General features: G+C 44.4%; 1 protein-coding gene across 1 annotated transcript in view; it reads left to right on the plus strand.

Moving 5' to 3' along the window:
• PSMG1 (proteasome assembly chaperone 1) overlaps positions 1–25,478 on the plus strand; it is a 210,805-nt gene that overhangs the window by 99,950 nt on the left and 85,377 nt on the right. The gene's annotated exons all lie outside the window — the stretch shown is intronic.

A 25,478-nucleotide genomic window follows, 5' to 3' on the forward strand; every position in this document is an offset into this window, starting at 1 on the left:
TACATTTTGACTAGAATGTTTCTGAATGACCTGCATCGAGAGCCTTTACTCTCGTCCATTCCGCAAAAAAACGGAAAGCATATAGACCCAAGCCATGGGGTAATTCTGTTCCAAATGCAATGTAGCTCTTTTACTACCAACAATAAAACCTTTGTGCAGTGGCCTTGCTCACATGCATGGAAGTGCAAAAGCATGGAACAGAAAAAAGCAATAAGCGAAGCAAGGATGAAAAATGAAATGCATGCATAACACACCTGTTTCTCTTTTCGAGGATCTGTGCCCAAGATTGTGGAGAATTGTTCATTTAAAAAATGCTGCATCTGTAGTGATTCCTAGACCTCTAATAAAAATGCATTGTTACTGTGGAATGCTGAAAATGCTTTTTTTAGTCTTACTCAATTTTCATGTGTTCAGATTTCAAAGTTTAGGAGGTAGGCATTAGCAGAACCAGAGCTCTAGTTGTCACATTCGACATGAGTAAACCACTGTGCCCTGAATGTGTTTATTGTATTACAATAGTTTTTCTTATTCCATTTTAAATGCGTAACTACAAGTCTCAGAACGCAAAGATAAAATCAGGACTCAATGAGCCAATTACATTTGACATTGAGCAACTTGACGTTTCTGATGCTCGGAACTTGAAAGAAGAGTCAAATGGATAGGATGGGGGATACACCAGAAGGAGGGAGATATTGAGCTTGCATGTGGGAATCGCTCATTGCATTATTGGTTTGTCTGTTAGATTGCCTTAAAAAATGAACACACTCTTCACTTTAAAGAATGCAGCTCTCCTAAATCCATTAAAATACCTAATGTTTAAATCCATGTTTTGCAGATGTCCTGCTGCTTAGAATCAGCATGGCACACAAGGCTCTCCTAGGCTCTGCCAACTTCGCAACCTGCCGATAAGACCGAGTACACCTGACACACAAATAAGTGTATATGTTCGCTGCAGGAGAGAAAGCAGCTTTTTTTAGTGGTGCAGGCAGCCATGAGTCCACACACCTGCAAGTCGATAGGATTCCCACGCTTATCAGATACTCTTTATCTGCCTCAAAGTATGCAACCACTCCCAAACTTACCAGGAGAGCACTATAGTAAAGTGCTTAAACGTATTGCAGGAACCATGTTAGATATTTCTGGTCAGTCTGGCATAATGAGGAACACCAAAATCAAGGGTCAACGTGTGTCCCACAGTCATGAGTGTACTGTATTTCTGAGAAACGTTCTAGCACAAGAAATTGCTTCTTCATTGGGGGCGCAGAGGAGGTTTGGGGGGGGGGGCATCTGTTGCCAGAGAAGACGGTCAGTCGTGAGCAGACCTGGACAGCTCACCCTTCCTCAACTTGCCTTGGAGTACATGATCTGTGAGGATTTACAGACGTTGGTACATTAACATTTGAGTTAAACATATATACAGTAATTGTTAACACGTAGTTCATAATGTAGCTAACATTTTGGTTTGTTCACCGATTTTGTAATAGTTACATTTTTTTATAAAAATATACATTTTAATGTTTTATTTTTCTTGGTTTAATGTTAATTAACACATTTTATATTAAACAGTAATGAAAAATACAAAGACATACATTTTTTAACAAGAAGAAATACATTTAAGCGTATGTACATTTTACAGTGCATAATTGTTTATTTGAATCAAATACAAATTAAAATAATGCTACAAAATTATAATCTTATCGCAAACATATAAGTTGCATATGCGACAAATCCTTGGATGTCGTCACTTCTCCCTGAAGGTAGCCCCTTACCACGGGGTCAGGGAGGTTGAACTGCTACCCGATAGTCCCCCTGGGGGTGGTACTCAGCGGGAGTATATCATGGGGAGAGATTCTCCCTCTAGGGACAGGGACAACCATCCAAGGGTAATGCGGTATTCCCATACTCCTTCGCACCCTTTTTCACCCTCCTATCATTCACAGGTCACTTCAGTACCCTACACTTCAATGTATGTGCGTAAGATAGGAAATCCAACCTCCTTCCTGAGAAGTACTGAGATGAGGAAGAGTAGGAATGACTGTAGGAAGACTTACCTAGGAAGTACTGGGATGAGGAGGACATGCAGAGCAATGAATAGTCCTCGAGAGAATGTGTATACACGTTGTAGTTGTTTTTGTGAAGGCAACTTAAAAAGGACTTGCCAAAGAGTGAAGCCCTCCCTGGAGGAACCGGAAGTGTGAAGGAGGTAGGGCAGGAGAAGGAGCTGAAAGGCCTGAAGCCGGTAGAAGGAAGAGGGACAGAAAAGCAAGTTGGCATTCCTGAAGCTTGGGAGGTGTGGAACAGTAAAGCTGCGCAACCGAGGATAAGTCAAAGTCGCTGCAGTACCGAAGAAGTACACGGGAGCTACAGGGAACCCACAACTGTTGAACAATGCCCAGGAGAGGTCAGAACCCACATGGACCACACACAAAGGTACCCGGTTTGCCGTAAAAGTACTGGGCAGGTAACGAAAGGCCACAAACAGCTGTCAAACGTATGCTGGGACTGACGGAGAGGCCCAGGAAGCAGCAAAAGCCAGAAAGAGTCAGTGGGGAGACCCTAACCGAATTGTGAGAAGCCAGGGCGAAGGTGGAAGGCATCTTCCTCAATACAGTATTTTCGGGAAGATTAAGAACAAGGGGTGGAACCCAGCCAATTAAAGAGTCTGACAATAAGACCATAGGTTAATGAACCAAGTTGTATTGTACTTTTCGCTGTATAGCACCCTTTTACCATTAATATAGTTTCAATGTGCTGTTAGTGGGAACTCCCTCGGAGGACTGAAGTCCAGAGTGTTGGAGGTCATGGAGTGCGATTAGGGTGTGTGTGTGTGTGCATTTGGCCAATAAAGGCTTAGCAGGGCTGGCCAGGCTCCGGTAGAAAAGCAACCCATGTGGTCAGGCATGTGGATGGGTTCTGAGAGGAGTAGGGGGGTGGCCTCCGTGCTAGAGACTCGCTATGTGTTCAGCTTGCCCGAGTTTATCATAGGTCTATGCTGAATTCTGGTGTTGGAGGTGTTGAGGCGTAGTCTGGTGTAAGTACGCAGATAATTATGTGGACAGCACAACCACATTTTCTACGTAGTCCTTGCTCTATACTGATGTGTGTGGATAACCATGTCTGTGTGCTGGCCATCCTATGGTTCTTATTTGCTTAGTACCTTGCCAATCCCCCTCACACCCCATTGCTTCCAGGTCAATGCTGTGCTGGTTCGTGATTGCCCCCTTGTTGTTACACAGGGGACTCCCACCAGGCCTGCTGGATCGGGATATGGCTGTGGTGGCCCGGCTTCCCATGACTTCCCCACAGTGCATCTCATTCTGTATGATTGTGAAGGTGATGGCAGTGGTTCTATTACATCACTGTGCCTCTACCATTATTGTTGCGAGTTGCCTGTTTTCTGTGAATGTCTGGTCCAGTCCTTCGTTAGCCAAGTGACATAACATATGAGTTCAGTGATTCAGCTGGTGGTGCTTGGGGGAAGGGAGGGCATGATAGGTGTGAGGTGGTGCTTGGGGGAAGGGAGGGCATGATAGGTGTGAGATAGTGTGCGCGAACTAGGCTTCTGCAAATACAGCCGGCACAGTTAGGAGTTTGGAGGCAGTGATGCCACAAACGCAGCCGGCCCGCCTAGGGAGAGTATCCATATATTCTGCATTAGAAGTATTTTAGAGGGTTTTCATTATAGTGCGGTAAAGCCTGGTTTTGAGGACTTTTTTGAAGGAGAGGTTGTTTACGGTGCAGCGGATGTGTAGAGGGACAGTGTTCCAGATGGTGGGTGCTAGGATATGGAAAGCTGTGCCAGCAACTCTGGAGGAGTGGTGCAGTGGAAAAGCCAGCAGGAGAGCAGAATTGGAGGTTTGTAGGGGGCTGGTAATGGGTGATTTTGTACTGCAGGAACTCTGATCCTGTCTTATGGAGGGCTCGGTTTGTGATGCACATGGCTTTGACAAGATGCGAGGAGGGGAGGCTTGGATGTTTCGGGATTTTTAAAATGTTCTGCGTGTCTGCGTAGTTGTAGCAGGTAATGTTGAGGGAGCAGATGAGGACTGGTAGTGGGCTTGGGGAGAGGTGGAAAAGGAGTGCTGAAAGGGAGACTCTTTGTGGCCCCCCTTTTGTGACTGGGCAGGGGGCGGTGGAGAAAGGGGGAACGAGAATGATTTGTGAGCAATTGGAGATGGGGGAGGTGATCCAATTAAGGGAAGAGTCTTTGATGTCTAGGGTGAGGAGTCTGTTCCTCAGTATTGTGTGGTCGATTGTGTCAAATGCTGTGGATAGATCCAGGAGGATGAGTGTGGCACACCCTTCTGAGTCAGCAGTTATTTTTAGGTCATCCAGACAGAGGCAGAGAAAATTCTGTTACACAGAAGGGTCGGAACCCCAATTGGGCTGGGTCGGGGAGGCCATTGGCTTCTGTAAATTGGTCCAAGCCAGGGAAAGGAAGACAAAACCCCCTGTACTGTGTACTGTATGATCAATGCTGAGATTAGTCTGGGGAAGAGAATGCAAGCCAAGGGAGAACAGGAGAAGGAAGCCATAACCCCTTGTGTTGTGTGCTGTGAAGCAAAGGCAAGGAATGCCCGGGGAAGGGAATCATTCCCCTGGCACTGTGAAAAGACTGAAAACAAGATACCTGGAGCAGGGAGACATTCACCAGGAACCCAGTAGTGAAGAAAACTATGGGCAACAAGGAATGTTGATCTTTGCGTTGGAACTTTACCTTTTGAGGTTGAGCTGAGAACTTTACAGCACCACAAGTTGGAACTTTGTTTTGTATCTTGGAAAGGAACTGAGATCTGGGGAAGGGAGTCATTCTTTCAGGCAGAGTACCCAATGACCAATTGGAACTTTGATCCATTGTCCAGAAGAAGGGAGCTATTCTTCCGGACCGAGAAGAGCCAATACTTCTTAAATTAAGTTACAGGTTTGAGGGACAGAAGTAGGCATTTTGAGACAAGACAGTGGACTCTTTTTCGTTTACTTGGACATTCTGACTGAATCCTTAGTTCCTTAGTTGAGGCAGGGAAACATTCCTTAGAGTTAGGGAGAGAGTGGTTTCCTCTTTATTTTATCAATAATAAATGTTTATGCCATTAATCATGTCACCTGTGTGTCAGTCTCCTCCTTCTGCACCCTTATATATGTAATAAACTGCTGGAAACTTAAAATAGGCTTCTTTAAAGTTGATTTCTTCATGAAAATGAGTTCTTTAAGATGAATATTTACCAACAACTCTGTAAAAATAGGTACACATGTAATGAAACTTTTTTTCATTGTTAAAATACCTTGTATTGGCTTACAAAGAACACATGTTTTTTGTAAACCGAAAGCATTTTACTTGTAATGTGATTACATTTTGTAGGAACCAATTACATTTATTTGACGGTATAGCTTAACAGTAGGCGTTTTTATAGGTTACGTTTTACTTGCTGTGTATTGGATGCATTTCAACTTTTGAAGTAGTTGGCCATTTAACCGAGTGTTGAAGGTATGTCATGTTTGTGTGTAGATTTATAATAGTTTAAAATGTGAAATTGTAATTTTAGTGTTTTGCACATAAAAAGTATAATTTTATACGGGTTTTAAAATGTAGTTTTCAATTATCTTTATGTAAGGTAATTGTTTATTTTATAAGCTGTACATGTTTCAATTTTTACATGTCAATGTAAAATTGGACATGTAACATACACACCATACACATTGAGCAAGATTTCAGCAAATATATTTTATTTAATTCATTAACAATGGTTAAAAATAAACACCTTCAAAAGGCTGTTAATATTCAGCAACACAATACAATACAAATTGCAAAAAGTAGACAGGGTAAACTCAAGAACAAAATACACAGGGGAAGCAAAAGTGAAGGAACCGCCTTTAATTCCGGTTCCACAATCAAGATAAGTGAACAATCACTGTTTTAGGGAAACGCAAGAAAAAATTAAGTTGGCCTACATCAAACTAAACTGTACTAAATCACACATTGAAACTCACACTTCATCACACCCAATCAGCCCAACATGTTTCATTCCTCCTACATTCACACCAAACGCAGTAAAGGGAAATTCATCAGGGGCGTGCACTAAGATAAAAACAACAATTCACATTTAAAAATTGTTTGTGCAATTTTAGAGGCTATAAAAAAACGGCTAGAACCGTTTTCTAAATGCAGGGTTTCCCGGTCAAGGCCGGATTCGACCCAACCACACACTATTAATGTAATGTGGGGGCTAAACTCTGGAGAAGTAAGAGCAGCTAATTATTGCTCTTGCTGTCAACTTGGCTTCTAGTCCAGCGAGAGGTAGATGCAGCACACCTGCGAACAACAAAAGGGGGATAATCATCAAAAGACTGGTAAGTAGTCCTTCTATAATAACAGAATGTTCAATTACAATTCTGTGAAGTACTAAGAAATGAATGACTCCAAATCCCCGTTTCACATTGGCTATCTAATGCTAGGACACATGTTAGTTCTTGGAAAGGGAAGGTTACACTTATTAACACATATGTGGCGAGATCATATTCGACAGCCACCACCTGAAATTCCACCCTTAAGGTGGACTCAAAAGGCAAAATCAGTCTGTCCAACACCACAGGGGGTAGTCCAATGAGACCACTGAACGACCCGTCGGTTTAGTATGCTCACCAGTGGTAATGGGGCGCTCAAATGTGAACCCACAACGATTAACACAGTCACCAGACATCTGCAGGTGTCGGTTCCCAACCTGTAATCAGAACTGTAGCTTGAAAAGACAGTTGGAAAAAACAACTCCAGATGAGAACATACAAACCCATCATCAAAAACAGCGTACCCTCTATGGGCGGCCTCTTAACACCCCCAATGGGCCGGGGGAAAAAAAGAGTCATTTACCAAACACAATAGGCTTAATAATGAGAGTCCCAGGGTTCATACCTTACTGATGATTTTCAAGCAAGGTCTATGGGGATTCTGCACATGAGCAGACACCTTCAGTCTGCAATTGGAACAGCGGCGCCAGTCCAGCTTAGGGTTACGCTGTAGGAATAGTACCAAGTGTAAATGAGTCTATCATAAAAAAGGACTCCATATAACGCATGGTTTCAAACTGAGTATGGTGAAAGACTCGGTACCTGTACCTGCAGCCTAATCCAGCCTGCATCCAATTACACCACACAGTTCACAAGTCCACTCCCAGGGCTACATCATCAGTTATAACTACCGGAAATCGGCCGATCCATACAGCATCAAGTCGGCGTGCCTATCAAAACGGGGAAACATGGGCACTGCAGTTGGATATACCAAAAAAATCGGTATCCTAACAGACACCACCTATTACTTGTGGCGTGATGCCATATTCCACTAGTATAGGAATTTTGAAAGTGAGCTATTAACACTACCATGCACAGCACCCAGCATCTCGTGTGAGAGACGCCTTTGCTTTCTGTAGCTTGAAAGGTCTGTGTCGGCGGTCAGTTCGCAGACGAGCTGGAAATAGGCACTGGCTGGCGTAGATGTAGGACACAGGGGTCGTAGTACCTCCTCTGGACGGCTGAGCTCTGCGAACATCTGTGGGGTGTTCCTGTTATCAAACAGGGAAACCCGAGCCTTGCTAACTGTTTTGAGAATAATATGTGCTGCAGGACTACGTACTACAGGTGCGCAGAGTGCCGCCCAACGTTTTGGGGTGGAAAATCTCATCAGGTGCGCGCACTCCTGCTGCTCATTCTGGTTAAGCGAGTCAACACACATTGTCTAGTTCCACATAAAAGAACAAAATGTTCTATTAGTAAACAACACCGTAGGGAAAAAACTCTTGTCACTTGTGCCTACTCATATGGATCCTAAACACTGCAGAGTGAAACCGGCATTCAGTGGGAGCGCCAAACAGGAGCGCAATAGTCTAATTGCATGCGGTTCGATAAAAAAGGCTGTCATCCATTGTGGACATGCGCGCTGGTCCAAAGAGTTCACCAGCGTTCTATCAGCACACCAAAAAGGGTGCATAATGGTGACGTTATAACCAGTAAAGTAAGCTGAAAAATGCATTGGATACCTTCGTAAAATACCGAAAACTACGGCAAGAATGACATTAGTGATCTCTTGAATAGGTCATCAATATTATGGAGACGGACCCAACTGGCCCCTTATAATAGCCATGAAATATAGATATGGAAAATTACTCAATAGCTCCAGGTGGACACGAACAAGGCTTAAGAGAGCTCATAATTTGGGTGTCAGAGGGGTGTAAAGTCAGGAGTGAAGACCAAAACGGGTTGTGCAATGATTAAAACACGTAACTCATCACACTATGATGGTCGACTAGAAATTCCTGTCTAGTACCAGATTTATGCCCCCCACTCAATTTTATTGTTCAATCCGATATCAGCACTTCAGGTTAGAAATATTATGTGTTGTTCCTTCTGTAGTAATTTGATCTTATCTCGATTACTATCGCCAGTGGGGCTGATTTTAAAAATCACGCTCCAGCGCAAGTCCTCGACTTTGTGCACAAATTCCACCGAGTGCACAACCAATGGGACGTTCTGTGTCCTATTCCGGATGCAACTCTTGTGTTCTCCGATCCTTATTTTTATCCTGCGTTCTGTTTTCCCAACATGTAGTCGGTCACAAGGGCACCAAATACCATATATGAGCATACTGGAGTAACAGTTGCTGAATTGATGTTGTTGCCACAAGGTTTTAAGACCCAAATTAAGATTAGAGTTGCAGTATGAACAATGCCCACACGCAGAGTGACTTGTCAATTTTGGAAATCCCCATTTTTCAGGCAATGTACTTGATTTGGTGGGTTTCAAACTCGCGTCATTACGTGAGATGAGTTCCTTTAAGTTGCGACTTCTTTTGAACACAACAATGGGTTTGGCAAGTGGTTTGGGGCCTTGTTGTAGGATATTCCAGTTTTTGAGCATCATAGTTTTGATTTTGTTTGAAATATGACTAAAGGTATTAACAAATACCAATTTGTCGTCCTCATGGGTCTTGGGATGGGTGGTATATTCAAGAAGGGCGTGTCTGTTGTTGTTCTGGGTGCGCTCCTTCGACAGATGTGTCATCTTTTAGGGCTAGCCCCTATCTAGCAGTTTGGTACTTAGGACATCTGCCTCTTTCTTAAAGTCTTGTGTCTAAGTACTGTTTCTTTTCCGGCATAAAAATTGGCCTAAAGGTAAATTATCTCTTACGTGTCTAGGGTGAAAACTCTTGTAATATAACCGAGTTTTAATCTGTGCTTTTGTGAAAAGGCTTCACACTAAGCACTTTGTTGGTAACACTAGACATGATCGTGATATCTAAGATGTTCAATTCAAGATTGCTCTGGGTATAGGTGAACTTAAGGTAGCGATCTTGCAAATTTGACCAAACAAAGAATTCATTCAGTTCTTATGCGTTGCCCAACCATATGACGAAAATATTGTCAATGTATCGTTTCCATATCCTGATGTTCTGTTTGTATGGATTCAGTGCCGATAGGATTTTGTTCACATTGAATTGCTCCATATATCGATTGGCCACACTGGGTGCTAAGGTCGCATCCATTGCGGTGCCCTGTATTTGTTTAAAATACTCACTGTTGAAGTGAAAGTAAGGCTGTGCTCTGGTGTGCCGAAATGGCAGTCACAGAAACGACATAGGGGTCGTGGAGCATGGATATTCAAGAAGTAAACGCTCTTCAATTCAAGAAGTAAACGCTCTTCAAGCATGTCAAGAGAAGCCCTTTGCGGTATACTGGTAAATAGGGCAACAACAAAAAGGCCCACCAACAGTTCGGGACTCGGATCAAATGTCATCCCTTCAACCTCATTGATCATCTGGATTGTAATCTTGCGCAAAAGATTTAATTTTGCGCACTAGAGGTTGAAGGAAAAATCGGTGAACCTGGACAGGGGTTCCAACACAGAATTGACCCCCGACACAATTGGCCTACCCGGGGGGAGTTCGGTACTCTTATGAATCTTAGGGAGGGTATAAAATTGCGGAATTTGAGGTTTAGGGGCACACAAAGTCAGCTTCTTTGATCGAAATCCAGCCACGCTCTTTTGCTTTGGTGACTTTAGCATTAATGTGTTGTTGTAATATAGTGGTCGGATCAGTTTGTAGCGGTGTGTAACAATGGAGGTCAAGAAGTTGTTTATTGCATTCGAGAATATATGCCTCCCGATTTTCTAGGACTATCGCGCCGCCTTTATCGGCTTGCGAATGATTATAGCTTTATCAAGTAAGCCCTTAATTGCTGCTTTCTCATGATTGCTGGTATTGTGAAACACAGATTTATTAATACCTTGGGACTCTAGCTTCTTCAAGTCTAGGAGTACTCTTCTTTAGAATACTTGTGCCTCTTCTGTTCTTTCGCTAATTGGTACACAAAAGGTGAACTTATTGTGTAGCCCCGTATCTATGTCATCAATTTCCAATTCCTTATCTTGAAAGAATTGTTTTAAATGAACCTTCCTTATGAAGGCGTGGAATTCTTGATGGAATAGAAATTCATTATGCAGATTGGTTGAAACAAAACCCATCCCCTTCCCCTTGGCAAGTAAGAAACCGAATACCAGGCACTAAGGCAGATCAAACCTGCAAAGTGTGTTGGAGGAACCCGGGCTCTCCCGCATTGGTAACCAAGGCTGGGAGGAGTGATTGCTGCTGTAGTGCTGTCTTTGGCTCCTACAACAAAACTGCTTCAGAAAAGACTGCACAGTTGGTGAGTCGGAGAGACTGATACCAAACCAGCTTGTGTTTTGAATAAAGGTTGCAAGCGGCAACATTGCATAAAGAGAACAGTGTGTGAGGTGTTTGGGATGAGCGACGCACATACAATGGTAGTAGTTGAACTTTATAATTGAACTTTGGGAGGCCAAGAAAAGATACCCTCCACAGAGTGGTCTGGCGCCACGTTGATGCTTAGTCGAAAGTCTGTTAGGTATCCAACTGATGCTGATTGGGAGAGAAAGAGATATTGAGATTGAAGTGCTCATGCAACGGGTCACACTAAACCCTGTGCGCATTCTTAAGTCTTCGACAGTTTAATGTATGTCACAATTGGTCCGATCCCGGCTGAGGGAGACTAATTGAACAAAAGAAATGGATCTGAGCCCGGCAGAGGGGCATCCGGGGTGAATTGAGAGTCACACGAGAAAAAACAATTCTCTGCACCTTGTTTTGAAAAGGGTCTGAGCCCAGAAGAGGGGGCTCCAGGGTGAACACCCAAATTGAATACTAGTAAAAGGAAAAGAACATTTGCCTGTTTATGGTACAGCAGACCCTCTGCGTAAAGAGACTTGCAAGAAGTAAAGAGACTTGGACACAGAAGGTCCTAAACTGGTCAAATGGAACCGTAAACTTGTGCCGCAGAAGCCAGAGTGTGTGCTTTGCTCGAGTGATCCGCCTTGCCCCTAACATATTATTTTGTGAACACTTCTTTCTTTTTCATGACCACTACCCCCATATTATTTGTAAATTAGTGGTAAGGATTGGCAATTTCTTTTTTTTTTTTTAGTACAAGCCATCTGTAGATTCAGGTTTAGATAGGCGTTTGCCACACCCATGTGAAAGTTCAATTAACACCCTTGAACTGTGGTCACTTGCGTCTGTCTTACTGTTGATACCATGCCTTCCTTACATAGAGCATTGATACCTTGTCCGTGTGGGTGAACTGTAGCCTTATCCAGGGTGTAAAGCAGACTGTGGTCTGTGGGGTGAGAAGGAAATAAGGATAAAGATAAGCAGGAATTGGGAACAGCGGGGTAAAGTTTGAGGTAGACCAGAAGACAAAGGTGACAAGGGGAAGGGAGGTTACCATGAGAAATTGGTGGGAGCATTTGCTTGATGCAAGTAGCATCATATGGTTTTAGAACAAAATGGTCATGAAGAGAGTAATGAGTTGTGCATAATGGGCACATCCTTTATCTTGTCACTATGGAGTGCAATGTGTTGTAGGTTTAATTATAAGTAGGTTCTGGATGTATGATGGCCTTGAAATGTGCTTAAGAGTTCCTGGATGTTGTGGAGGCTTAGACAGCAGATAACTGTATTTTGTACCTTTATGTGGAGTCCGCGAGCGACCTGGTGCTACGGAGCCCGCTAACAGAGGTGTCGGAGCCAAGGGTTGGCTGTGTACTGAAAGAAAAATTGGTGGACACAAAAGATCGAAATGACAAACTAGTCTTCCCCCCACACCCCTGCAGCCATACTCTGATAGCATCCTGTGGTGGGGAGAGAATGAGAGTGCAAGCTTATTTAACGGGAAGGTAGGGCGGGGCGTTAGTAGAATACATTCCTACTCCACGCTACATGCCTGTGGGCCTCAGGGCGCTCAATATTTTGAGTTTTGGAGATATAGCGATACATTTTCATATAGAATGAGAGAATATCCTCATCAAGAAATATACATATATATATACATCATTACATATACGACAATATTTTATTTTTATTTTTGTATTTACACAGCTGTGTTTATTCTCAAACAGGAGGAGCAGCCCTGTATTTGCACTTTATTTTGATCAATGTCTTATAAATAAAGGTGTTTGACATCTCATATGTTGTTGGCGGCTTAAAACTGAGCATTTAACCCACAAACAATATCAATATGTATATCGTATTCAGCCCAAATATAACGAGATATGACTTTTGGTCCATATTGCCCAGCCCTACAGGAAGGCCTGACCTTAGTCTATGCTATAGGAGACCATAGGAAAATATAATGAAAAAGTGTTCTACTGTGTTGTGTTCTGGCGGGTGGAGTAGATAAATACAAGGGATAGCTTGTGATCCTTCTTGCTACAGAGCTTTCTCACTGGTGGGCCATAGTGCAATATCCTCATTAGTAAACTTTCGATGGACCATGGCATAAACAGCCGTAGAAGCGCAAGTATGGACCGTTAGCGTGTCGCAGTTGGACCCGAAATAAGGTTAGGCTGACTTAAACTAAGAAAGGACCGAGATGCAAAGTCTCGCCCGAGACTTCTTAGCATGGCACATTAGTATCATTGGCTAGTGAAAGTGAGGCATGAGGGGAAACATGTGCACGGGATAATGCATTGTGAATATGACTGAAAGAGGTGCTGAGGTAGCGTGACAGCCGGAAATGGCAAGTGGTGTAATATAACTAAGGTGTAGGTTTAACTGTATATTTGATGTTACCACACAATTTAACTGTCCTGGTTAAGCAGTTCGGAAAAGAAAGTCTCTCAAACCATAAAGTCGGCATACTAGAAACCAGGCCGGTGAATAGGAAAATGAGAGCACCCCTCCCCAATACATCCTTGTATCGGTGAGACGCCATGTAAAGCGTGCAAGGAAAATGTGAGATGGTTTGCCAGGCCAGGCCAGGCCTAATGGCCTGAGTGCTAGGCTCTGCAAGTCAAATAAAATGCACGCTGCTGTCCCTCCCATGTTGATGTGGTAAATCTGGACAATGAAGGTTAAGATATGCCTGAAAGTGATTTGCATTAGAGAATAGACCATGCAGCCCTAATAATAAGGCACTTATTGCAAGAGAAGGGACCCACCTTAGTGCAATACGATAGAACTGCTTCATATGGGCCTTTAAAAAATGGCACCCCCCACCATCCTGGGAATGGAGTCCTTTCGCCATACCCCTCGAAGAGCAAGGGTCTGCATATACAGCAAACGTGTGGCTATTTGTGAATATGAACATCGAGAAACAAGTGCAAAAATGGCACGGTTAAATTGACACTCCCCTCCCTCTTCCCACTCCAAAGCAGCTAAATACCTCAAGAAAGTTGGAATCTGCATGTGGCGGCACTGGTCCTGGCCACAAGACAGGAGCTCCTCCTCCAAGCAAGGAGTGCAGTCGGGATGCAGCTTCTTCCAAATAGAAAGACTGTACTAACCTGACTAAAACGTTGGCGTTGTGCGAAAGAAATAAACATCTGTCTAGGTAGGCGCAGCGAGAAAGGAAAGTTCCAGGGAGCTCAGCGGATGAAATCTGCCATCTTGTTAGCAAAAAGCATGTGAAACGGTTCTAAAGTATGAAAGGAATCACTGCCAGAGGTGATACGCGGACAAGCAAATCTCCTCTGGGATATTTTTGCAAAAGGAATAGGAAGGCTAAATTGTAATGGTGATAATTGACACAGGAGTGACAGTCATTACCTCTTACAGAGCTTCTATGAAGTCTTAGTTATAGCAGCCATTTTCATCTCTCCCCTGTCCTCCAGCCCGGCCCAATCCACCCAATCAAATAGTGCTACGCAAAGAAATGTGCATAGCTTGTCATTCATCGCACTGTACCGCATGGTCCAACTCAACCCCTCGAATAACTAACCATCACCTGTCCTACCCTATATGCGTCTTCATCCCCATCAGGGCATGCATTAACATATTTTTAAAGTGGTTTAAACGTACTATACAAAAGGACTTGAAAATAAAATATAACTGCCAAACTTATTTGTGTACATTATGATTATACACATGTAAATACTTTTTTAAAGGAAGCTTTTAATAAAGTTTGTGACTTATGAAAATACCCACATTTAATGCACTCAATATTGAAAACGTATACAATCCTTTTTAATGTTTAATACATTTATTTGTAATAAAATATATGTGCATTGTATTTATAAGTAGTTTTTTTTGCAGTTAAGAGAAGTTAAAAAAAAGAATAATGGATCATGAAGTTTTTTTTTTTTTTAAAATTTATTTTATTTTCAAAACCAAACAAAAAACACATTACAACTGTTCCCATACGTAAAACATCATTGGACCATCACATTTTCCATCATAACACCCCAACCCCCCCCCCTAAACTAGAGATAATTCCCTCACCTCTTCTACGGGAGCATTATCAGGTAGTGCAACACTTGAGCGCTCATCTTCCGAATCCTCTGTTTCATCCTTACTCTGATGTGGGTTCGCCATAGAGGTCACCAATTGCCGCCACTCCAGCAGGGACCCTACTTCCTCCTCGCCCCCCCCCCTGGTGACCGCTTCAAACCAAACTACAGATTCAGCTTCCGCCCATTTTAGGAGGTTCGCCCACCATAACTCCACCCTAGGTCTATGGGCCGCCTTCCAGCCCATAGCAATCCTGCGTTTGGCTAGGACGTAGCCCAAGTCCTTCATCTTGCTTATATGTTTTGCATGTCGGGGTCTAGGAAACAACCCGAGCATACATGACCAGGCTGATTCCACGTTCAGCACTACTCCCCCACCAATCAGTTTCGTTTTAACCTCCTCCCAAAACCTGTACACCTCCAGGCAGGCCCAAAACATGTGCGGTATCCCCGCATCCACCTCCCCACTCCTGGGGCATTGCTGCGTAACCGGTCCCCCAAACTTTGCAATTTTCCCGGGAGTCAAATAAGCCCTGTGGGTCACGTACAATTGAAGTTGTTGGAATCTCGCGTTCCTAGACACCTTTTTATGGTACATCTGGGCCCTCTCCCACTGCCCGTCTGTCATGGGTCCTCCTACCTCCTCTTCTCAATCATGTCTCAGTTGGAGCAGCTCCTTTCCCACCCTTGCTCGCAGAAGCTCGTAAATCCTTGATATTTCGTGTCCACCTTCCGACACATCATACATCGTTTCCAGGGAGGCATCGGGTTCCTCGGCTAGCACTGTCTCAGGCCACCTGTCTCTAGCCTTTTTTACAAGCCTAATGTGGGCTATATATTGGCCCACATGCACCCCTGTCTCTACTTGTAATCTCTGAAAGTCCACTGCCTCCCCTTCCTGCCATATGTCCCCGAGGGTGGCTAAGCCCACCGGCTCCCAGTATCTGCGGACCGATTCGAGTAGTTCAGAATCGTTCTCGCACAGCGCCTCCAATGGGGCCTGCTGGGAGTACGGCTCCAAATTCCCCATCATCCTCCATGTTCTATGCCAGACCTCCCAGCCCAGCCCAGCCACAGTAGCTGCCCTCTTCCCACCAGCTTGTCCCTACTCAACCACACCACCTCCCTCAAGAAGTATGGGGCTGAGTCCCTTCGCAGGAGCCTGGCCTCTGCCGAGTCCTCAGCCGAAAGCCACCTGGCCACATACAGCAGCTGCCCCGCCAGATAATAGAGTTCAAAATTTGGCAGACCTATACCCCCCTTGTCACACCGGTTCTGAAGCTTCCATAGGGCCACCCTGTTCCTGGAGTTCCCCCACACAAAACCTCTACACACGCTATCAAGTTTTGCGAATAGACTCCTGGGTATCAAAAATGGGACATTCACGAAAAAATGCAAGAGCCTAGGCAGGACCACCATTTTAAGCAAAGCCGCTCTCCCCATCATAGTCAGGGGCAATCTAGACCAGAACACCATGCTGTTCTTGACCCCCTCTATTGCCTTCTCAGTATTATGTTTGTGCTCTACTTCAATCTTGTGATAAATATTTACTCCCAGATACCTAAAGGTCTCGGTCTTCCATGGTATTGGCAGGATCGGCAGCCTCTGCAACGGAACATCCCTGTACCTGCCCAGGGGAAACAGACTAGACTTCCGATATGCCCGAAAGGGTAGTGTACCGTCCCATCACCTCCAACACATACTGCAGGTTTTCTTCCGGATAACGCAAATAGAGGAGCATATCGTCCGCATATAGTGATATAAGGTGGCTGCCACCTTCTGCGCTAATGCCCACCTCCCCATATTGGTGCCGTAGGTATATTGCCAGCGGTTCTAATGCTAGTATATACAACATGGGTGACCAGGGGCATCCCTGTCTGGTCCCCCTACTGAGTGGCCAAGCATCTGAGACTGTGGACCCCGTTTTGACTCTCGCTACCGGGGTGCTGTAAAATAACTGGACCCACCTGAGGTATCCAGGTCCCATTCCGTATCCCTTCAGGACCGCTTTCAGCCAAGGCCACCTTACTGAGTCAAAGGCTTTGACCGCGTCTAATGACACTATAGCCAACTCGCCCGTATCTGCCTCAGTTTGGTCAATAATGTGGTGTAGCCTTCCATGGTTATCCGTGATATTCCTGCCCGGGACATAGCCCGTCTGATCCGGGTGTATCAGCTTGCCAATCACCCTCTTCATCCTATTAGCCAACACTGCCGTGAGTATTTTACCATCCTGGTTGAGCATGGACAACGGTCTGTAAGACCCGCACTCCACGGCCGGCTTGCCCGGTTTCAAGAGTGGGATGATCACAGCCTCGCGGAGGGTCAATGGGAGTTCCCCCTGCTCATAGGCCCCGTTGAACATAGCAAGCAGTGGCCGAAGCAGCTCCTGCTTGTATGTTTTATAAAACTCACTAGGCAACCCATCTGAACCGGGCGCCTTACATGTGGGCAGGTCCTGAATCGCCCCCTCCAGCTCATCCGAGGTGCGTCTAACTCTGTGCGTACTAGGTCGTCCAGGGTGGGCAGCTCTATGTCCTCCAGTGTGTCTTGTATGTCTTGACACATATCCTCCCCTGTGTCCTCATACAAATGTCTGTAAAACTTAAAGAACTCCTCATTTATCCCTTCTTGGGTGTTGCAAGTGCAACCTCCCTCACCCCTAATCTCGCTGATCACTGAGCGGGGGGGTCTCACTCTTATACAGCCAGGCTAGCAATCTACCCGGTTTGTCGCCCCCTCCGTGTATCCTCGCAGTGTATTTCCCGTAATTAAGTCTACACAATCTATCCCAGAGCGCATTGCAGGACAACTGTAGGTCTTTTATCTTGGTTCTGTTGTCGTGGGCAGTGTTCTCACAACGTGTGAGTCCTTCCAACTCCCTCTCTGTTTCCCGAAGTTCCCTTTCGACACCCCCCTGGAGCCCTTTAGATTTGGAAATGGCTACCCCACGCACCACCACCTTGAACGCTTCCCACAATGTTCCCACCGAGCGCACGCTACCCGTGTTTATCTCAAAATATTCCTCAATGGCTTCCCTCAGGCCCTCCCGGAACCCTTCATCCTGCAGAGCCTCTGTCCTAAGTCTCCATGTTGGGATCAACGATCTTGGGGGCTGGTGTCTCCACTCTATTACTAAGGGCGAGTGGTCTGACAATACCCGGGCCTTGTATTCCGCTCCCACTATGTCTCCCACCATCTCGGCCACTACAAACACATAATCTAGCCTTGTGTGCAAATCGTGTGGCGCTGCGTAGTGCGAATATTGCCTATCAGTAGGATGCAGCTTTCTCCACACATCCTCCAGGCCTAGGTCTCTCAGTAAGGTTCCTAGCGCCCTAGCCGCCGGTGCCGTCTTTCCCGCTTTGTCTGCTGACCTATCCATATTGGGGTTCAGGGTACAGTTGAAGTCCCCTCCCCACACCACTGTACCCCCCCCAGATAATGGATCATGAAGTTATTTGTGAAAGACTCCGAAACCTATGTAAAATATATATTTATGATTTTTTTTTTTATTGTAATTTTCGTAAATCAAAAACCATCAACAATGGGAATAAGACTTTTGAAACAATAAAGATCAACTCCCTTTCCCCCATCCCCCAAAAATCATTCCCTTGGTATGATACTTTTCGCCCATCTCCCATTCCCACTCCACTCCCTTAAACTTTGTCTTTAACATAACATAAACCAACTTGTAAACTTTCGGTTGTGACCTGGTAGAGAATCTTGCCACCTGCTTCTGAAAAATATTTTTGGCCGCCTCTTGGGCGGTGTTCCCTCTCTTGGGATATTGTCTGGTTGGGGTAGTCCCTTCGGGGGTGGGAGGGGGGTTGAAATCAAAACTCTCTATACAAGCCACCCAGTACCACAATTCCATATCCTCCTCCCGAATACCACCTCTCATTCCTTAGCTTTTCAGGTATCTCGCCATAAATTCACCCCATATCCCCTCGTGTGGCGCTGTCTTCCCATGAGGTGCTGCAGTTATTCTTTCCATTATGCATATGTTCATAGCAACATTAATCCATTCTTTGTTGCCGGGAGTCATAGCATCTTCCCATTTCATGACTAGCCAGGCCTATGCTACGAGCAGCAGGGCCGCTGCCACTCCAGTCAACCTCCTCAGTTCTCCCTCTGTCTTCCATTCTGAATAATATCAGAAGTCGTGTTTTGTTATGGTGGATCCGATCTAGGTCTTTAACCCACTACAGCACTTCGTCACAGAACCCCCTTATCCGAGGGCATCCCCACCACATATGCCAGTAGTCGGCCCTTTCCCCACACAAACGCCAACACATAGGACTCGCCGACTGAAACATCTTCGAGAGCCAGACCGGGTCATATTGCCATCTGTGGAGAAGCTTAATGGCATGTACATTCCACAAACGGGTATAATTCCAGTTGCGCCAACCCAACAACTTGATAAGTTTCTTAAATGGTGAGAGCCAAAAGAAAACTTGATTCCAATTTGGTAGGTTGCATGTGAATATTCTTTAATAATTATCAAAGGCGATATTTTTAAATCAACATGTGTTTCACCCTTTTTTATTCAAAGGGATCTTCGGGAGAGTATCTAGTGAGAAAAAACAAAAGCAATCTTCACCAAGATGCTAGGAATAACAACAAAAGGTGATTTGATAAAAAAGAGGGGGAGACAAAGACCATCAAATTGAAACCAAATGCATCATAGCATTTCTTAAACACTGTTATCTTCTAATATCAATTTTTAGGTTAGTGCACAGTGCCACTTTAAAAAATGTTTTCTCTGAGATTTGGCTCAGCGTGTCATTTTAGAATTATAGGCCAATGACTCATTATTTTAATTTTATATTTAAGGGTGTTTTTAGAGGAGGGTTACTCACCTATTGTTTGACAGTATTCAAGCTTAGCATTGGTGTTAAAATTATTTCTCCTTGACCATATTTTGTTACAATTATAATCAGTGTCCAGTCTTATGCAGTAGCTGGCCTGAATGAAAGAAATAAATATAGAAAATCCCAACAACTAATCAGTGTTTTTCTTAAGTGGAAAAACAAGAAATTCGAAATTACAAAAAGTGAAAATTTAGTGATAAATTGGATGCAGAGTGCTTACCTAAATTAGAAGAGTGAAGAGAAAAAAGGGGGATCAGATTGTCTTCCTTCCTTGTGCAGTTAATCTGATGCACAATGCTCAAATGAAATTCGTGGATTTTATATGGTCGCAAAACGCTGCAATGACACCATCGTGCTGGTTTAGTGCGTGCGCTATGACGTCATGTTTTACGTGTCACAGCAATTTTGATTGCCTTTTAAAAAAAATATATATATTTTTTTATCTTGAATCCAGATAGCTTTCCGAATTGTTCAATCAGTGGATTATTCTGTGTATAACGACACTTTATAATCTACCCCACCCACCGTGAGTCCCTCAACTTGGGGGCCCTCTCTGATTCTCTGATCTAGAGACTCTAGGGAAAGTGTAAATAGGATCGGGAGAGGGAACAGCCCTGTCTTGTGCCCCTACTTAGGGCGAACCAGTGGGAGTAACCACCATTAACGGCCACAGATGCCTTTGGGGGAAGTGTACACCGCCATTATGCCCCTCTTAAGCCTGGACCCCAAACCCACCTTGCCCAGGACTCCCTCGAGAAAGCCCCACTCTACTCTATCTTTCTCCCCCCATCTCCCACGCCTCGTGAATCAGATGCAAAGTTTTCCTCATCGTATATGCTCCCTGCCGGCCCATTATAAAGCCCACCTGATCAGAGTGTATTTGGTGCGGCATGTATGTTTCAAATCTCGCCGCCAGTACCCTTGTGTAAATCTTGGTATCGGTATTCAGGAGGGAGATGGGACGGTATGATCCACAACATCTGGGTCCCTACCTTCCTTATGGATCACAGTTATTAGTGCGCGGGAAAATGATTCTGGGGCTTCCTCCATCTCCAGAATGTCATTAAAGAGCTCCACCATGAAGGGTATGAGGGGGAAATAAATGACTTCTAAAAACCTGCTGAGAACCCATCTTCTCCCGCGGCCTTACCTAGCAGTAGTTGGGCCACCGCCCTATTTATTTCCTCTGCCGTAATTGGGGCTTCCAGTGCCTCAGCTTCCTCCTGGCATCTGCGTCCCGGCCAAGTAGGTCGTTATGTCTCCCCATCCCGGATTGGCCCAATTTGTATAGGTTTTCATAAAATGCTGCAAATGCTTCTTGAAGCCCTTCCATCCCTGAGTCCTGTGCCCCCCCCAATCCCTTCTATGGCTGCCACCCATCTCGGACCGCTGCACACTCAACCTGGCAGCCAATAAAGCACCCGCCTTATCTCCCTTTTCGTAGAACCTCTGTTTCAGGAACTGTAATTTCCTGACTGTCTGACCTTCTACAAGGAGCCCAAGCGCTTCCCTTTTCCTCCTCGCTTCCAACACTATGTCCTCCTTCTCTTCAGTGGCGTCCCTCGCCCTCCTATCAAGATGAACAATCTCATCCCTCAACCTGTTTTCGATTAACATTTGCTCCTTTTTCTTCCTATCCCCCTCCTCGATCAGTATCCCCCCTCCATGTTGCCTTCCCAGCCTCCCACACGGTCTTCCTGGAGACCTGTTATTCATTTTAAAATATTCCCCAATTTCAGTGGCCATTTCCACCCGGAACACCGTGTCCTTCCACAGTGACTCATTGTATCTCCACTTAGACCCCTTATGTACCAGGTCAAGCCTGTTCAACTCAACTGTTACCATATCGTGGTCTGACCATGCGATCGGAGAAATCTCTGCATCCAACGTCTCCTCCCACAGCCCCCTTGAAATATACAAGTAGTCTATTCTGGTGAAGGTGCCGGGTGGGGCCGAGTAGAAGGTATACCCCTTTTCGTTCTGGTGACAGTGTCGCCATTCATCTTGGAGCTCGTAGACACCCATCATTTCCAAGATCTCCCTGCACCCCCTGCCGGGCAGATCCTGCATCCCTGTGTTTCTCGCTTGTCTATCTAATTTAACATCCGCCAACATATTAAAGTCTCCGCCCAATATTATATGGCCTGAAGCCTCCAGCATCAGCTTCAGGAGAGTTCAACAGAAACCTCACCTGACCCTGGTTAGGGGAGTAAACAGCAGCGAACATAAAACACACCTTCTGTACAGTGCCCACAATCAAGAGAGCTCTGCCTTCTTCATCTGCCCACACCTTGGTCACTTTCATTTTAAGCCTCTTCCCAATGAGGACTCCAAACCCTGCTTTCCTCAAGTGCCCAGAGCCCCAGTATTCCTGTCCCAATCCACCACTCTGGACTCTACGTTCCTCCCCCCCCTCCACCCCCTCCCCAGGCCTATTTAGTCTCCTGAAGAAACTGTGGGATATATTTACCCACTCAGCAGTATTCCCATCCACAACCAGGCTGCATTCCAGCAGAAACAGCAAAATGGCTGCACCACTGCCTCACACCAACACTGCAACAAAAAGATGGCTGCACCACCTTGCCAAGCACATATTGAGCAGGATGGAACAAGGGGGCATACTGAAAAAGCCCGCCAGTGTCTTCTTACATCTAAAGCAAGAAGGGGAGTGAAAAAGCAGCGTCGCTTTGCTGCAAGCCCAAAGTTCCCATTGAAAAAGAGAAATATTTACATTTTAAAATGATGCCGCTTTGATGCTGTTTTTCCCCTGTTACTCATCACAATACTTTTATTAATAAGACCTTGCCATGGCCATGCCCTTCCACGTTCACATTGTGCTCTAAGCCGACAAAAGCAGTATTCCTGAATGACAGGCTGTTGTTCAAATCTGAAGAAATCAAAAGAAGCTTTACTTCAGCTACACGGGAAACGCTTTACTTTTTGGGTACAAAATGTCAAGGATCAATGCGTCAAAAAGGCCCTGGCTTTCTGGGCCTATGTCAATTTCAGTGCATCTGTGTTTTAACCCATTGCTGCATACCGGAAGCAAACTATGGCTAAAAAACAATGTGGGAATTCAGATGGAAGAGAAAAATCGAATTTGCAAGGACAATGTAGTCACCACACGTTTTAAAATGTACTTTTGCAAACTAAGAAAAATACTTGTTTAAAGGTGTATGTTGGATAAAGCCCTGTCCTTATCTAGCAATATGAAGGGGTTTTGTGCTGTGAAACATACATGGGAGACCTTATTCAACAGGCTTTATTTTGATTTATAATAAAAATAAATAAAATGAGGAATTCAATTGCATTGGTTGCAGTGGGGGAAATCAGCCCAAACAGGTTTCTGCCTGGGGGGTGACGGCAACAGAAGGCACCCCTTAGTAGATGCTAGAACACCCTAGTGCTAATTGCTACCTTGTCAGACTTGCATCTGGGCTGAGCCCTCTTACAATGGAACTTCTGGGACACCAATCTGTGAAGTGGAAGCAGCCATAAAACCTTCAATCAAACTGGGAAACCCCCATCCCCACTGGGCTGAAGTGACAGTTGGTGGTAGCTGAAGAGAAAAAGGTGGTCCAGTGGAGGACAAAGGCCAGACCATTTGGTTTAAACAGCTATTTTATTAAGACATTTTTCAAACTTATCTTTGCAACCGGACTTTGCAGGAAGTTTTAATGTAATTTTGTGGGTTGTAATTTAAGACGTAGCTTTCACTGCCATATCGGGAACAGAAATGGCAGAGAATTGGGTATTCCAAGGAAAGTGTACATAATGCTAGTGTGCAAATCAATACTGACATGCCCAATGATAATCCATACACCTGTATAAAGTTATAGAATTGTAGGCCGAATATTTTACACTGAAAATAACAGAAAATTATTAGAAGGGTGAAACAATGTCTTACAGACTGCAGAGTTGGACTGGCATGTGCTGCATAAAATATGTAACCTACTTATGTAATTTAAGATGCCACAATTGTACAAATGGGCCGTCTATGTCAAAAATTGATTTTCGCTAAAGTAACTGTGGGAGGTTCTGGTCATTGTAAAACTCATATCATAAATCTGACATCATGCCCTTGAAACCCAACTAGCTGAGAGGAAGGCGGTAACTATCACCCCTGACAATCCAGTTGTTTAGACGCGTGCTTAGCTTAATTCTATGATGTCACCATGCTCTATAAAAAGAGTTGTTGACAGAACTGCAAGGCATAAATTAGTTTTCAAAAATTGATTAGCAGAATTTGCTAATTGAAATATTTTTTATTAGCAAATAAACCTATTTGATTAGCAATTTTGTACTCCTATTTTAAATGTCACCAGAAGTTAGTTTTACCCCAAGACATACAATTAGCAAGAATACAGCATTTCTATGTACTGAAGGAATGCATGTGTGCAATGAATGTAAAATGTAAAGGTTCACTGCATGAATGGACTACATAAATAGATCTGATTAAAAAAAAAAAAAGCTCTGTAAACATTTTTCAGTTCAACGCTCTGTGCAGCTGGGTCATGCAGCAGTCAGTGGTGCATAGTGCAGTGTCCATCTCAACCAGACATCAATAAAGACGCAATTGTGCGTGTGTCCTTCAAGTTTCATTTAACTAGTGTTTGGCATAAAACAGTTACAAGCAACTGCCCAAGAGGAAGACAGCAGCTACAATGAGTTAATGACAAATTGAGGACATTAGTTATCTTATTCTGCAGAACCAAATGGCTAGATGCCAGTCTCTTGGTCTGCCCGGGTCGTTGAGGCCCTGATGCAGCACCAACCAGTTACTAGGGCCATAAAGTTTCATCTGCGAGGCAAATAGGCCCAGCAAGTTAACATGTAATCATCCATTTGTGGTCTGGCGTATTGCAAGACAGCAAAAACTGAGATGATTTAAAAGATCAAATAATATATAAATAAATAAATGATCTAAAGAGGGAGTGCCGTCCCAGGCACCTAAAAGCTAACAGAAAAATCATCAGGGTGCCCAAGAGGTCGGAAATCTCATTTTGTGACTCCACTGCATTGTTTGAAGTAATGAGTGGCAAGTTAGCAGTAAATTGTGCAATGTAATGCCCATCAGGCCACCAACACTGCCTAAGGATAAATAATGCACATTTCTGTTCTTGCCAGCACACTGGTGTGGCTGGGTTGGATCAAATGATTTGCCCAGGATAACACAGTTTGGTTAAGCAGTGAAGCCAGAATTTGCGAGCAACTTACCACATACCTTCCAAGCTCTAATAAGTACACATTTGTTTTGTGATTCAAGAACCACAAAATGGTTGTTTATGTGCAAAGAACACAAATCACTCGAAGCAACCACCTTTGGGGGAGTATTTGCACCACCCTGAATATAAGACTGCAAGTGACATCCCCATAACACAACCCGCTTGCAAAAGGCCTTTTAAATATTGTTCCATTCTTGTAAGGCGCTGCCTATGGCACCAACACAAAAGATTTTTTATTAGTATAAACAGATGGGCTATGCTTTTCTTACCTCTCTGGTGACTCTTTGTTTGTTGTCAGAGTCAGTATGAAGGTTCACTCTTTCCTATCATCGTCCTCTACAGACACATTCCAATGTCTACAAAACAGACAAACAGCAACTGATTACCCACAGCAATGTGCTTAAGTGGCTGGAAATATTTGTCCCACCGGAACGGGTAGGAGAAATATTACTGCCAGCCACTTGCTAACAAGTCCTGAATCAGGCACAGCATCCGGGCCTTTCAGCCTTTTCATTTGATAAGGGCCATGAGCCTCAGGGATGTCCACAGCAACTAACCCATGTTGCCAGTTTGTAGTGTTCTATAATAACAC

Source organism: Ambystoma mexicanum, chromosome 7p, assembly GCF_040938575.1.
Source record: "Ambystoma mexicanum isolate Mex_15411 chromosome 7p, UKY_AmexF1_1, whole genome shotgun sequence".
Taxonomy (NCBI): domain Eukaryota; kingdom Metazoa; phylum Chordata; class Amphibia; order Caudata; family Ambystomatidae; genus Ambystoma; species Ambystoma mexicanum.